This window comes from Lygodium microphyllum, chromosome 20, assembly GCF_053477565.2.
Source record: "Lygodium microphyllum isolate KBCC chromosome 20, Lygodium_microphyllum_v1.1.10, whole genome shotgun sequence".
NCBI classification, from domain to species: domain Eukaryota; kingdom Viridiplantae; phylum Streptophyta; class Polypodiopsida; order Schizaeales; family Lygodiaceae; genus Lygodium; species Lygodium microphyllum.
Genome location: NC_141154.1, coordinates 85,673,335 through 85,684,745, shown reverse-complemented (window position 1 = coordinate 85,684,745; position 11,411 = coordinate 85,673,335). Strand labels below are relative to the sequence as shown.

At 36.0% G+C, this 11,411-nt stretch overlaps 1 pseudogene; it reads left to right on the top strand.

Moving 5' to 3' along the window:
* Window positions 1–10,257: 10,257 nt before the first annotated feature.
* Window positions 10,258–10,944, top strand: LOC148019102 (tobamovirus multiplication protein 1 pseudogene; annotated as a pseudogene).
* The last annotated feature ends 467 nt before the right edge of the window (window positions 10,945–11,411 follow it).

The window sequence follows — 11,411 nt, the reverse complement described above, 5'->3', positions numbered from 1 at the left end:
AATGATGAACCGTATTTTTCTGAAATATCAATATTGTGTGATTGTTTTCTTTGATGATATTTTGGTGTTCAGTCAAAGTGAAAAAGAGCATTATGGACATTTATCATTAGTTTTTCAATTACTGAAAGAAAATCAATTGTTTGCAAATCCTGAAAAGAGTGAATTCTTTAAGACAAAAATTGAATATTTAGGACATATTGTATCAAAAGAAGGAATTAAAGTTGATCCTAAGAAAATTGATGCAATATTGCATTGGCCTGTTCCTAAAAATGTACATGAATTATGCTCATTCCTTGGTCTTGCTAGTTTCTATAGGAAGTTTGTACGTAATTTTTCATTACTTGCTTTACCATTAACCAAACTTCTTAAGAAAGGAATTGTTTATCAATGGACTGAAACTCAGCAGAAATCCTTTGATTTAATGAAACGTGCATTAACTAATGCCCCTGTTCTACAATTTCCTGACTTTAACAGACCATTCTTTCTAGTTGTGACCGATGCTAGCGGATCAGGAATAGGAGCCGTATTAATGCAAGACAATCATCCAATAGCATATTCTAGTTCTAAGCTGAAACCCTCTGAGCTCAAATATTCCACTTATGACAAGGAACTATTAGCAGTTGTACAAGCATTAAAACAATGGAAGCATTATTTAATGGGTTCAGAATTCATGATAAAAACTGACCAGCAAAGCATTAGACATCTACTTAGCCAACCCCAAATTTCTGACCGTCATATCAAATGGGCTTCCTTCATTCAAAGCTTTCATCCTATCATTCAATACCAACCTGGAAAAGAAAATGTAGTTGCTGATGCATTGAGTAGAAGACCTGCAATTCATAATATTTCTATCATATCTTTTGATTCTTTGATTGCTATGAAAGACACATATCACCAGGATATTACTTTTCATTCTGATTGGCAAAAATTAGTTCAAAATAATTTCATTCCTGTTGATTCATTGTCATATAATGATGGATTTATGTTTTTTGAAAAGAGACTGTGTGTTACTATTCCATTCCGATCTTTTGTTTTGAATGAAATTCATTGTCCCCCATATCAAGGTCATAGAGGTATCGTTTCTACATTACGCATGTTAACTGAAGATTTTTATTGGCCGCATATGGATACAGATGTATCTAATTTCGTTTCTGAATGTTTGATTTGTCAAAGAATAAAGAGACATCATGGTAAACAGTATGGATTATTAATGCCTTTGTCTATTCCATCTAAACCTTGGGAACATATATCTATGGATTTCATTACTGGTTTACCAAATACTAAATCTAACCATGACATGATTTGGACAATTGTAGATAGATTTAGTAAGCAAGCATATTTCATTGCATGTAAGAAAACTTTAACAGCATCACAAGCAGCATAGTTATTTTTGAAAACTGTTTTTACTAACCATGGATTGCCAAAAGTGATTATTTCAGATCGAGATTCTAGATTTTGTAATAATTTTTGGATCACACTGTTTGCAAATCTAGGCACAAAGATTGATTTCTCATCTGCATTTCATCCAGAAACCAATGGACAAACAGAAGCCACAAATAGCACTATTTTAGATCTTTTACGTGCATATACTATCTCTAAACCTCAGACATGGGATACTCATTTGCATTTATTACAGTTTGCATATAACAATACACCACACACATCTACAAAGAAAGCACCTTTTGAAGTTATTTATGGATATAGATTATCTACACCTGTTGCATCTTTGTCTAATAGAATTCAGAGTGCTGATGATATTGCTACTATGCATAACACTATTTTTGATGAGGTTAAGGATATGATTGCTAAAGCCCAACAATCATATACCAAACAAGCCAACAAGAAAAGACAAGCCATGAATTTCAAAGTTGATGATTATGTTTGGCTTAGAATAGAAAAGCGTAGACTGCAAAGTGTAGATAGACATCCAGTTGTCAAATTAGCTCCTAGATTCTATGGACCATTTAGAATCATTCATAAGATTAATGATAATGCATTCAAGTTAGAATTGCCATCTCATTGGAAAATTCATAATACATTTCATATTAGTTTATTGAGACCATTTAGAGGCCAATTACCTATCCACCCTGTCTATGAAAACCCACCTTTACTAGAAGAAGAGACTGAAATACTTGAACCAGAAGCCATCATAGACACTGACTACATGACCACTAGAACTGGCCGAAGGTATTCTAGATATCTAGTAAAATTTAAGAACCATCCTGTAGATGAAGCACAATGGATGCACGCTAGAGACTTAAATGCTTTCCCCACTCTGTTAGCTCCACATTGAGCTAATAGCAATTGAGGTCAATTGCTATCCCACCCCGGGGGTATGATGCCAGGAGGCATATTCCACGGTGGATTCCGTGAGGTTTTACGGTGGATTCCGTAAACTTAGATGACCGGGGCTCATACACAAAGAGGATTCTTTGTGCGAGAAGTTGATGGGGACGCCTGTCCTTTTCGGGCGTTTCATTAATTTAGTGTGTACATGGGTGATTCCATAGCGGGTGATTCCGCAAAATGCATATTAAATTAATAAACGTTTATGAGTTTAGAGTGCGCACTCGTAATAAATTAAGGTTAGGATTTATTTCTAACCAGTTGATTTATTTATGTAGCTGAAAACTGCTAGGTATTCACTTTTGTCGATTTAATTGTATTATTTTACTAACGATTGTGAATGCTTCAGTTGATGTGTAGAGATAGCAGCAGCGGCGGAGGAAAGCATTGGAGTCTAGCGGATATTCGACATTTGGACTATATTTTGATAGGCGCCACGCCTATATTTTGTTATGTCTATAGAGACATTGATTATTGATTATTATTTTGTATGCGCTTATGCGCCCGGATATGTTATTTCTATTTGGACATTGAGATTGGGCGTGCCAGACTCTATGGGCACCGTCCATTAGCTTTATTTTCCTATTTTTGTAGAAAGCAAACTCAAAAGCTAAAAGCTTGTTATATTTTTGTAATTGGGCTATTATTGAGCATGAAGATTGGAAATATACATTAAATACATGCTTTGTGAAGCGCTCACACAAGGCATGGGGGAGATTGAACCCAATTTGTCTCTTGCCTCTTGTCGTGCATGCTTTTACATGGTTTTTTGTGCAAAAAGGGAGAGTTCTTTGTTCTTGGGGACCTTCCGAGATTCACCACGTGAGCTATCTGCGACCGATCTGCGCACCATTCTTAGTCAGAGATATCAGTCTTGTTCATATGCATTTATTTTGATGGTCCGAGTCTTTGGCTCAGTCTGGATTTCTAAATTGTGTATGGGATACAGCATGTGTGGAATTTTCTTTTCTTTTGAGTGCTTGATTGTGGGGTTTCGGGTGCTCGTATGTCTACATAGCATGAAGCTTTCAGTCACATATATACATAGGTCATGTCGAATTTTCCATAGGATGTTTGGTCTAGTCTAGTCAGTTTTTTGTTGTTGTTGTTGTTTTTGTTTCCTTGTTATCTATCTCACTAGTGGTATGTGCGGGTTTTGCAAGAATGCTTTCTTCTTTTCTTGGTTTTTTGTGTGTGTGGGTGATTGAGTGTGGTCTAAATGGCATCTTCTTCCACACCCCCACTTGTGATTCAGCATGTACCATTACCAATCCATGATTACTCTCTTATTTTGGATGCTAAATGTATTCACAGGGCTAGTCTTCATCTCTTTGTGGCTCTGAAAATCCCTCCAGTGGATGCAAAGCTTTGTTACTCTTTTTTGGAGACTTACAAGAAGATTTCAGGCTTGGTTTATGGCTATTGCAGTTTTGTTTATCCTCGGATATTGTCAATGGGGCCTTGTTCCTACTTTTAACAACTTCCCCTATGCCTAGTGGTAATCATTTATTATCCACTACAAAGATCCTTGCCTTGTTGTAGAAGGAGACATCTACTTTGTTGGTAGCACATAAGGTTATCACCAATTTAGGAGTATTAGTGGCACATATTTCCTCTCCCTTATATGTAGAAGCAGTTATGCCAAATCCTCTAAGACCAATTTATGTCAGGGGGCAAGTCTGCATCCAAGTGTTTGTCTTGAGAATTATTCACTACATATGCCAAAATCCTAGAGGAGGTTAAGCTTAATTGGATAACCTTTTTGTTAGCTAAAATTGATCAACATTTTTAGCGTGTTACAAAAGGTCAACTCAATATTGTTTCCTATGGGGTTTTTCTATAGAAGATCATTCAATTGTCACCTCCCCAAGGTGGCCTTCATGTGCATAATCTTGTTCCACTTCTGCAGTAGTCTCCTCCTTCTGTTCCTTTTCCTCCTATGGAAGCCAATTAAAATTTAATAGATGTACCCCCTGTCAGAATCATTCTAAAGAAGCACTGAGCATAGGGTCCTTCTGATCCTCTCCTTGTTCCAACCCCAGTGGTATAGATTCCGATACGTGAGATGTCTAGTACTCCCTTCCTTAGTTCTTGTCTTGTATCAACCTCTTTGCAGCACAACTGGAAGGACAATTGGATCCATAAATTCCTTATTTTTTCAAACAACACTTTCTAGATCTATGATTTCGTAGCTAATCTTTGGTGTTAAGTCTACTTTGGAGACCTCCATGACTTCTTGTATCCATACAATCTATATAGGAATGTACACCTCATTGCAAGACAAAGTGGATTCATTTGCCAGTTAGCTTAGCAGAGTTATGGATAATTTAGCTTTTGAAAAGGATGCTTTGAGTGATATTCATACACAAACGACTATAGCTACGACTTTGATGGATTCATAGAACACCATAATTAAAGAGTTAGAAGCTAAAGTTGTTACTTTAGAAGAAGAGAACATGTCCCTAACTAAAAAGAAAAATGGAGCTCTTGAGGAAATGATAGAATAAGCTCATAGGAAACTTCTTGTGGCCAATCCAGGTGATACCTCTCCTTTACGAGTACCTTTCTTTCCTGTTATATGTGTATGTGTACTTGTCGAAGGGACACATTTTTGTTGGGGACCGGAAACCAAGGCATGAAGTCCCAAGTTTAGGCTAAGTATGTTTGAGGGAGGTCGGAGTAGTCATTGCCTCCTGTAAAGACATTGTCAGCCATCGTCTTGAGTTGTGTGTATGTTTTATGGTGTATATGTGGTGTTTTATCCTTCTTGCATGGAGTTGAAGATGAAGACAGAGCTAATTGAGAAGTTGATTGATGGTAGTGCATGATTCTATCTGATGGATGGATGCTTATTGGGGAAGAAACCTCTTATATCCTTTAAAAGTTTATCATGCTTTTCTATTTCTGAGCTATGTTAATGGATAGAGGTGTTTTCCATTTGTTGCAATTCTTTATTAGATGTAGGTTATAAGTTGGGGTCGTGCTTGGATGGTGTTTCTTGAGTTACTATGGAAAATCAAGCTAAGCTATATTTTGAACTTTTATTCTCTTTTTCTAAGGTCGTGGGACACTCCTTGATTAAGTGTGGGGATATGTTGAGGGTTGATATGACTATGTTTTTGGCTATTTTTGGGCGATTTTTTTGTATGATTTGAATGATAATTGATTTTTTAATTTTTTTTAATAGAGATTTTTGGATAAGATTGAATAGGTTTGAGAAGCTCATGATGTTTTTCAATGGAGATATGATGTGTTGAAAGGTTTTGTCGAGTGTATGATAGGTTCTGTTGAGCTTCTGTTTTGTTTTTTTTTCCTTTTGTATGAGAGGTTGGAATGATGATTGATGGACTTTAAGATTTTTTCAAAGATTATTGAAAAATTCTTGATGGTTTTGAATGGTTTTAGTTGAGCTAAATGCTTTCTGATGACTTTTCGTAGACCCTTTATTGACCATCTGTAGAGCCTCTGTCTCTATTTTGTTTTTGCTCTGTATGCCTCTATAAGTATTCTTGGGATGAATATGTAGCTTGGGGAAGTTTTGTAATCTTTGGAAGAGATGAATACAAGTTCAAAATAGGTCAAAGAAGCAGAAGAATTAGCCGCTAAAGACTCAAGTAAAGACTAAAGTGAAAGATATTGTTGAGCTGCGAAAGGACACTATAGTGGCTCTTGTGACCTTTCATGTCAAACATACCTCTTGGGAGGGGTATCCACGACCAAAGAGAGGTTATGGATGATTATTCTTGATTTTTCCAATGTACATTGAGAGAGAGCATGTGTATGAGAGATAAGGAGTGAGAGAGAGCCAATTTTTCATTCAAAGCAATATATTTATGAGGTAGAGATTATGAGAGAGACTATGAAGACTATGAAGCTATTGAAGATGAATATTATGTGATGATTTCCATTCAAAATAGAGAATTCCTTTGTGTTCTCTTGTTCTTTTGATGAAGAATTTGATGTATTAAAGTTTTGTTATGATAAATCTATGGGATAATTGTTATATGAAGCTGCATGAAGGTTTGAGAAGATTGGTGTTGTTTTTCTCCTTGTGGTTGATTCAAATATGAAGAATATGCTTGTTGATGATACAATACAAATTTTCTTGTAGTAGATTTCCCATTTTTCTTAGTGTTCCTCTTGGGCCTCCAATTTTTGAACCATCCATACTATGGACACTAGCACTAATGACTAATATGGCATTGACTCTCTAGATCAATAAGAAACCTGGATGATGATGCACTCTACGGTTTTTCACATTGTGTTCGCGTAGTAGTAGAACAATGATCACTGATGATTCTTTGGGGTAATCCATGTAATCTAAAAATTTCCTTAATGAAAAATTTGGCGATATTGGAAGCCTTATAATTGGTTTTACAGGAATAAGGTACGTAACTCTCGTACCAGGGGTAATCCAACTATGAAGTCTATGCTAATATATTTCCATTTCATTTGAGGGATGTCAAGTGGTTGGAGCTTGCTTGGCAACTTAACACGTTCAACCTTAATCTACTAGCAATTTAGGCATTTAGTAATATATTTAAGTACGTTACCCTTGAGTCTCTCCCAGAAGAAGCTTTTTCTGACTGCATTAAGAGTCTTAGTATATCTAGGATGACCTGAAAATGGAGATTCATGAGCTTCCCAAAGTATTTTTTTTCTGAGTTCTTGACTTGCAAGAATACATAATCTTATCTTGAAATAGACAAGCTCCTCATTTATGAAAAAATCGTAATATTTAGACTTGAGCTTTGGATTTGTATCCTTAATGGGGATTTCTCTTAGCATTCTCTGAAAGCTTGGATCCTACGCTGCTTTTTCTTTTGGCCATTTCTATGATAGGGTTACTAAGCATTGAAATCATTGTAGTAAGAGTTGTTGCCCCTAGAGGGTTCCTCTAGGATTAGAGTATTAAGAAATAAAGTGTATAGAAAATAACAAAAGAGCATATAGAAGATAACAAAAGATCTACAGAAGCTTAATCGAAGGTCAAAAAGGGGTACAAAAAACCATTCAGCTCAAACTAAAACCAATCCAAACAATTTAAAACCATCCAACTTACTTCCAATCATTCTCCAAACCACTCATTCACAATCATAACCTCTCAAATAGAAAGAAAACAAATCAAAATAGAAGCAAAAATAAACCTATCAAAATCAAACAGACACACCACACAATCGAACAACACAATCATAACTCAATCAAAAACCATCATGAGCTTCTCAAACCTACTCAACCCATTTCAACATACTCCAAAACACTTCCAAACTATCCAAAAACTAATCAATCAACCATAAAATCAAATAAAAATCACCAAAATTCCAATAATAAATAGCTAAAAATACAACCATTTCAACACTCTACATATCCCCACAGCATACTCGTCTCATGTCCACTTGGCACTTACTTTTTGTGGGCTATAGATACTAGCAAGAGGGGGAGGAAAAAAATGGGTGCATTCATCTACTATCACATTCGATAAGCTATCATTGAGGTATATATTTTCTTTTAAATTTGTTTCACTTTCTTTCATTATGATAATTGATTTATACATAACTATCTATCTCCCTATTCTAATTTCTCTCTACAATCACTCCAATCATTAGCTTCAATCCATGAGCTCGTCTAATTTCATCCAAGCCACAAATTAACCTCAATCCAGGCAAATATATAAAAGGAAAAACATAACCTAATATTAACCAATCCTTTAACTTAGAAAAAGATAATACAACAAACTATTAAAGGATACAATAGCTTTTCTTTCTTATCTGCACCAAATCCATAGCTTTATCTTCAATCAACATCCTCCTTTAATGATCATCTTCACCTCCAATTTCATCTCCTCATGATAAGGATAACTCACATACACATACACATACACAGTTCACATAGACAAAACATCCATAAAACATTGACTCACTTTCATGAGATATTGTAGTCTGAATCGCATATGACCCCAAAAAGGGGGAGCAAAAAGAAGGTCTTTCATTAAAAATCAAGATACATCAAAAAGCTACTCCACTTTCTTATAATGATGAAGACATTTCTTTTTAAACTACATATTAAGCTTCAATCTCTCCAATGAATTGCTCTCATTCACAAAATAGATAGGAACATTCTGAAGGAATTGGAGACAACACATCCTTTCCATTCAGGACAACAAACCTAGTAGGAAAAGCTTGAGCAAAATAATACAGCACATCCATTTGAGCTCTTGATACATCCTCATTAGGATTGATGAGAAGAGGAGGGATAGAATTCCTTGTATTTAGGTGCAACTGCCGATGCATAAAAGCTAAATACCAACAAAAGTGAGTAGGGCCAACCTCACAAAATAATCTTTTGATTGAGTATATTTATGAGCAAACTAAAGATAGGAATGTGAACATGCATAAAAAATCTCCCATGATCCTCAAATAATAGACCTATTAAAAAATGGTATGGTTAAGAAATCTTGTGAAGTCCAATGTCGATGATGAAGTATATCACTATCAAATCCACTAGTATCCATGACCTTGATACCGAAGGAGGGTTTATATAATCAGAAGGTTGATGTAAGGGAATCACATTGAATATGATAAATCATAGAATGTGAAAATATTAAGTGATAGGGATGCCAGAAAAGGAGGGAAAGAAAACAAAAAAACTAAAGAGATTTGATAGAAGAAGTAAATGAAACAAGCTAGAGCAATAGGAGAATCAAGAGAAATTGGCGTAATAGTAGATTAAATGATAAATGGGCAAGGGGTAAATGTAGGGATATGAGGAGATAATGCAAGGTGGAAAGTAAGCATGGGAATGGAATCCGGATTAGTGGTAAGAAGGGAGAAATAAACACAAAAGCATTGAAAGATCTTTTGATAAGAAAGGAGATCAACTTGATCAATCCGATAAACAGAAGATCAATAGGTAAAGGCTTAAAAGAAAACATATGAGAATAAAGCATGTTGTGCAATGTAAGAAAGGACTTGTGAGAATAAGGGTTGGATATCACATACTCCACTATCCATAGTGGATCAACACATTCTCCTTTGAAGGTAGATGCCCAATATAACCTTTACACCATGAAGTCTTTTGTGTTGAGAAATATGCAATCATACCCATGTGACAACCTCTTTGTATGGAGCAGTAGGGAAAGACCCAAATAGTTTACTAGAGAGGATGCCTGAATCCCATAAGCACAGTGGAGAAAAAGGGAACCATCATGAGCCTATAAAGTGATGTAGTTTCTTATCATTCAATGATGGAATACTATTGTACTTTGTCCTTTCAGTCATAGTCAATGTCATACTCAAGATTGTGTTTATGAGTCCAAGCTTCCATCTTGGAACCTAATTCACTTGAGTAACAGTTGGTCTCTCTAATCTATATCATCATGAACATTGTCTTTGTGGTCCATCTGCCATAGCCATGCTCTAGATCCATGCATTTCAACATGGTATTAGAGCCATGGTGAGCATGGCTTAGCTCAACTCAACTCTTCTCTCTACTCTCTCTGTGCACATGCATGCATATAGGTGTGTGTGCCTTCTTTTTTATTGTTTCTTTCTCCTTTCTCTTTGTCTGCACCAATTTCATTGCGCCTTTTCTTGCCTTCGACTCATCAATCCCCTTTCTTGTCATCACTTTATTTTCTATTACCACCCCCCCACCATTTTCTTGCCTTTGTGAATCCCCTTCTTGGTGCTGCCATTGGCCAATTCTAACTCCAATCTACAATCTCAGGCTAACCAAGAAAAGGAAAGTTTGTCTCGACTAGTAGGCAGCTTTTTTACAAATTGGTGAGAGAATTCTTGTGCACACATTCCATGATCCTTGTTGCATCAACCAATTCAATATGGTGAGGATCAAATAGTGTTAGAACCATGTGTGTGCAGAGAACAAGGCATGGGCTAGTCACTTGGCCTTTTGATGCATCCACATCACCATTTCACCCATATAGTGAATGTCTTAAGCAATTGGTGGGACGATGGGGATGATTCCAGTGCTCAGCAGCATGAGTTTTTTAATACATTATGTGCAATTTGTTCACTGCTCGATGCAATAGCATTGATACAACTATTTCGGATTTAGATTAGAGTGCGAGAATATGGATGGACCTTACAAAAATCATTCCATCTCTTGAATGTACTCCTTTGTGTTGGTCGAGCACTGGTGTTTGGATTCTACCAATATGTTTTCTCCTTCAAAAGGAATATTATCAGGGTTATCCTCTTAGATATTCTAGGCCTTCTTTTCTTTTCAACCCATACTCTGCTTGTTCTTTTTCGGGCAAAGATATATTACCAGGGTTATCCTGTTAGATATTCCAGGCCTTCTTTTCTTTTCAACCTATACTCTGCTTGTTCTTTTTTGGGCAAAGATATATTACCACACAAGAAGCATACTAGCTTATAAAATGGTGAAATATATTTTATACAGATTGTAATCTGATTCTATGAGTGGATAGACTATAATGTAGTCATCCAAGCCATAGCAAGACTATTTTTTGTAAGAAGAAATGTAGCTGCCCATACTAAAGTGCGATCAATGATTTCATTTGAAGATTTTGAAGACATTAAGCATGCAAATCTCAAAGATGATGACCACTTTTCTTGAGGGGGACATGAAAATTAATGCAGAGAAAGTCAATAAAGAAGAAGACTAGAAAGACCATAAAGAAGAAGACAAAGTTAATGAAGAAGAAGACCAAAAAGACCATAATGAAGAAGAAGACCAGACATAGCACACAGAAAAAGATCAAGAAAAAGAAGACCATGAAGACAAAAAGAGCATCAAAGAAAGAAAAATGGACTACATCAAAGAAGAAGACAAAGAAAAGAAGATCTCTTATGCTTACCATGACATATCTCATGAAGAAAATGACAAGGGCATGTCAGCCCTTGTCTCTACTTTTCACTAGAACTTTTTATTGTATGTACTTGCCATTAATGCTCCTGACATATGCCTTGTAAAACTCTTCATGTAGCCTATGCATAACGGCCCCTACACACTTAATGAGGCCTTGTAACAACCCCTAGATGTTAACCATGTGTTTGGCACCCACACTTAGCCTTTTCTGCATG